The following is a 5,349-nucleotide window of genomic DNA, read 5'->3' as shown; positions in this document are numbered from 1 at the left end:
TGTGTGACACAACTGGCAGGTGTGAGCTACGCGGCCCGCTCTCCCGAAGCTCGTCACCGTGCCCTACACTGTCACCCACGGGCTTGTAACAGCTCGCCCGGCCCACATGCTCCGACACGCAGCCCAGGGACAGGCAGCGGTGGGCTCACAACGGTGACAGAAATGCCTGCGTGTTTGCGAACACAGTGGCTGTGACAGCACGGGGCGGCGGTGCAGGGATCGGGGAAGGGGACATGGTTGTGTGTTTGGCTGTAGGACATGTCGCTCCTGCAACATGGGAACATGTATGGCGCGGCTCGCAGGGCGAGGTGGCGTGTGGGTGCGTGTTGATGGGTGTGGGTGCATGTGTGTGGCGTGTGGTCGCACATGTGTGTGCATGTTTGCATGTGTGTGCCCGTGAGAATTTGACACCTGAATGTCCGGCATGTTTATCCTCGAACTTCAGGAAATGTTTAGTCTTCTGTGTTGATATGTGTGACTTTTTAAAAAGCCCGTTTTTACAAGGAAAATAAGCTCGTGCTCAAATGAGGTGGGTACAGCGAGATCTGACGTGGGAACGCACCAGCGATGGGAGGCTGGGGGCAGCCGAGCATGACCGCCGGCGTGGCGTTGTCCCCGACGTCGAGTGTCCTCTGTGCCTCTCTGCCCCCCCCCCCCCCCCGCTGCCTGGGGCACACACGCGTGCTGCTCCCTGTGGCCGGGTGGGGGCACATGTTCTCACGAGAGCGATTCTGCCTGCAGAGAGACTGCGGCGTCCCCCGTCCACTTGGAGAAACTCGTGGTGACGGGGCAGAAGCCGGTTTCAGAAGCAGAAACTGGAAGTGGGGGTGTGGACGCCCCAGAGCAGGAAGACACCTGCCCAGTGGGTTCCAGGGAGCGGAGGGGCTCGGTTCTTCGTACTCATACACCCCGACTTGCTAGCTGGATGTCAGGGTCCCATGATTGGAGGGAAGACTCCATCCCCCCAAAACAGGTGTGTGCGTCCTGGGTGGCAGGCAGAAGCCTGGCCTTCAACCACCGAGGGCTTTGCTCGCACCCTCTCACCTGGCAAGTGGTAGCGGGGGAAAGAGGGTGAGGTCTGCTGGAACCCCACTGTGCCCCTCTCAGCTGGGGTGGGGGCCAGGCGGGCCCGGGGGAAATGCGGGCGTGCACCCAGCACCCTGCATGCACCCACCTGGACTGGCAGTGTCCCCGCAGCTCCCACGCTGACCCCCACCCTGAGTGCACCGGCCCTAAGCTCCAGCCGTCCATCCAGCTGTCTACACTGGCTGTCCCCACGGCGGCCACCTCGGCAGAATGCCCACGGACCTCCAGACTCCCAGCTCCCAGCTCGGCCCTGCCAGCCCCTCCGAGCCCCCAGCTGCGGAGCTGGACTGGACCCCAAGAACAGAGGGTCTTCCCAGCACTCGGCCGGTGGCGGTCGTCCTGTTCGGGGACGGGGACTGCACAGCTCGGCACTGTTCTCACAGGCGGGTGGGTGGGGGCATGTCTGCAGCTGTCAGGACACGCAGCAGAGTCGATGCAGGTGTCAGGCGCCCCTGGTGGACACTCTCAATATTGTCCCCAGAACGGCTTCTACGCACAGGAGGGTCTGATGTCCATCCATGTCTGTCTGTCTGTCTGTCTCTCTCCCGTATCTATCTATCTATCTGTTCCTCCTACAGCTGTAATGATGAACAAAGTAATTGAGGAAAAGGGTGTTTAACAACCCCCCAAGGTGGCAGATGTCAGGCAGCCCCAGCTCTCTGAACAAATACCAGGCGACCATCCTCATCCATTTCCTGATGAAGCAACTGATCTTTCACAAGGGACCACAGCCCCCGATAAGGAAGATTTTTGCTTTCAGACAGGCACCCTCTTGGGTGCGGCAGAGCCGAGATAAAGCGGCGGCTAAATCTTTCAAAACATTTTCAGAGAGTAAAACAAGGTGTGTGTTCTTGGAAGGGGATGCCCTTATCGTGGGCGCCGGCTGGGGTTGGGACCGAACATGGCCCGTGTTGCAATCTCCCGACACAACCGTGCCGTTGGTGACCCCCGGGTGGGGCGCCCGCCCCGAGAGGACGGTCCAGGTGCCGCGGGGTCCGTGGTGGAAGCGTGTGAGTGACGAAGGTAAGTGTCTCCTGGAAACAGAACTGGCAGCTTTGTGCACGAGCGGGCCCCCAGTGGGGTCTCTGATTGACGTACGTGTGTTTAACTCAGCATCAGAACCTGGGAAGTTGGGCCAAGGTTGTGCGGGTGGCTGGCAGGTCATGAGGTGGACGGGCACCTGTGTGGCTCGGGTTGGGGCCCCGAGCTGGGTTCCTGGACACCAGACGAGGGGCACAGCTGAGTGGGGAGCGTGGGGAGAAGAAAACGGGAAAACGTGATTATTATATGAGGGCCCAGGGGCAGCTAAAATAAATGACCACAATCCAGAGACTTCAAATGACTTAAATTCACCCTCCCATGTCCTGGAGACGAGGTGTCTGAGGTCCAGGTGTCCCGGGGCTGCGCTCCCTCCACAGGCTGCAGGGAGGGGCCTTCCTGCCTCTTCCAGCTCCAGGGGCTCCAGGTGTCCCTGGGGCTGGTGGCCACATCCCTCCCGTCTCTGCCTCTGTCTCCACGTGGCTTCTCCTCTGGGTCTGCGTCTCCTCTTCTGCCTCTTCTCAGGACACTGTCATTGGACGCAGGGCCGCCCTGACCCAGGACGACCTCCTCTCAGATCCTTCCCTCGCCCCATCTGCAAAGACCCTGTTTGCATAAGACCCTGTTGCCAGGCTTTCAGGGAGATGAATTTGGGGGGCACCGCTGTCCGGCACGGTCACTACAACCAGCAGGAAGCAGCCACACCCCCAACGGTTGCTGGTGAAGAGCAAACACAGGGTCCCCAGCCTGGGGCTGCTCGGGGCGGTCCAGTCCGCTGGGTCCCTGCAGAGAACAGAGGGTGCTTGTCACTCACATTGATGAGCAGGTCACAGGGCAGCTGTCAGTCACATTGACGAACGTGCCCCGGATCCAGTGCCTGGCAGCGTTTGATCCAGGACCATCCTCCTCCTGAGGTCGGGGGAGGGCAGAGTGCTGCAGGGCGTGTTTGGGGGTTAGGGGACGTTCTCCAGGGAAGCTGCAGGGTTGGGAAACCCCACCGGAGCGGGGAGGCCATGGAGGTGGCCCCCTTCCGATCCCTGGGGCAGGCCAGCTGCTACCTGGCCCTGGACACCCGGGGGACGCTAGGGGCCGGCAGGGCTGAGTCTCTGCTCGGACAGCCCGTGGACATCCCAGGCACATGGCACGCTCACACGCTGTGTTTCGATGACAACAGTGTACCTCCCAGACCTGCTCTAAAACACGTGCTGGTCCCCGCTTATCTCCACACTTCCCGGACCACTGTGCACAGAACACGCAGCCCAAACGTGCCTCGGAAGAACGGAGCGGTGACAGGTGGCCACCCAGGCGTGGGCTCTGGACTCGGTTCTGGGTTCGAGCATCCAGCTGGGGGGCGGCACGGGGCCTGTTCTGGGGCATCGCGTTGTAGGTTCCTCGCCGTGACCGGGGCTCCTCGGAGCCACCTGCCTGCGTGGCAGCGCCCGACAGCCCTCCCGACCCCACGGCTGCGGGGCCTGGGGTTGTCACTCCCGGTCCAAAGGGCCCGAGCCACCAGGAGCTTGAGCCCCTTCCCAGGAAGGCTTCCCGGGCCCTGCCCTTCTGGCTGAGCCCCCCGAGATGGTGCGTATGCTTCGTCTGCTGTGGCTACAGTCGAGGGTGCACCTTGCTGGGCCCCGTCGTGGCTTCCCCTGGTGCAGCTAGCTGGCCCCATGCGGGCCCACTCTCCTTCCCAGTTCCCATTTTCTGTTCCTCTGCCCCCCGTGTGCACCAGCCTGCCCCTCGAGGGTGGCACGTTCCACTCCCAACATGGGATCCCCAACCGCCCACCCCTGGGCGTCCCTTCCCCTCTTCCGTTCTCCGGCGTGTGGTCCCCTCTGTGTGTCCAAGGGACAATGCAGGGTGCAGGGCAGCGGGCGGGAAGCAGGTGTGGACGAGAGCCTCCTCTGGCCTCAGGGCACAGGTGCTCGTCCTCCAGCCGGCCAGCCACCCGCGGCCCAAACACGGATGTCTGCTCCGTGTTCCGTGCGTTTCGGCCTGTCGGAGGGAAAAGAAAGAGGAAAGACAGAAAGAAACAAAGAGTAAGAAAAAGAGAGGAACAGAAAAACACAGAAAGGAAGAAAAACAAAGCAAGCGAGAAAGCAAAGGCACAGAAACAGAAAAAAGAAAAAGACTGAAAATAAAAATAAGGAAGGAAGAACAAGGAGGCAGACTGGAGTCTCCCACCCCTGGTGCCCACTGTGGCTGCGTGGCCAGGGGTCCAGCTCGGGGTCAGCAGATGGCCCTCGGGTCTCAGCAGCCCTATGAACCCCTCTGTCCCACCCCCACTGACCTCCCACCACGCACCTCAACCACCCACCGTGCACCATGGGTCCCTGAGCACTGTGAGGGGTCCCGGCACTCCTACACCCCGAGTTTCAGAATTGCCTGAATTCTCACCAAGATGGGCATGACCCCCCCCCCAGGTGGGGTGAGGGACGGAGTCCTGGTCCCACCCTTCAGGGGAGAACGGTTCTTGTCCTAACCTGGGGCTGCTCAGCCACCAAGACCCGAGATCCATGGGGTGTGGGGCAGCCACAGCCACACAACCTGGGGGCTCCAACCCACAGGGACTCACCCTCCCCCATCCTGCAGACCCAGCGTCTGAGGTCCAGGCGTCCCAGGGCCACTCTCACATCCGGACGCTCCAAGGGAGGGCTTTCCGCCTCTTCTAACCCTTGCGAGTGGCCGGCCACCTTTGCGTCCTTGGCTTGTGGACACATCTCTGCATCCCTCGTCTCCCCAGGGCTACGCTCCCTTCTCAGCTGGTCTCTCTCTTCCCAGGCCGCTGCCCGTGGAGACCCCCATGTTCCAGGGGGTGCGCCCCCGAATTTCAGGACAGCGGAAGCAGCCCTGTTTGCAGACCTATTCACGTTCTGAAGTCCCAGGCAGATGTAAATGGAGACGGGGGGGTGGGGGGGTGGGGGGGGCAGACAATTCAACCAAGCAGCCAGCATCTTGGGAGAGGGCTTCGTGGGAGGGGAGGGGGGATGGGAGGGGGAGGGCGACTGAGAGGTGGACTGAGGGCCGGAGGAAGGGCAGGGAGGGACGCACGTCCACAGGGGCTTTGCTGAGCGGAGGGAATGGCCTACAGCCAGAAGGGAAGCTGGGGCAGCTCAGTGCATCTTGGATGCAAACCAAGAAACTCCTTGGGCAGAGACGGACCGGGGACACAGGGTCATCGCCCTGCCCACCCCGCCCCCCACCTGAGGGCACGCGAGCCCCTTTCCC

This window comes from Desmodus rotundus, chromosome X (assembly GCF_022682495.2).
Source record: "Desmodus rotundus isolate HL8 chromosome X, HLdesRot8A.1, whole genome shotgun sequence".
Classification (NCBI taxonomy): Eukaryota; Metazoa; Chordata; class Mammalia; order Chiroptera; family Phyllostomidae; genus Desmodus; species Desmodus rotundus.
Note: the sequence above shows the minus strand (reverse complement) of the source record.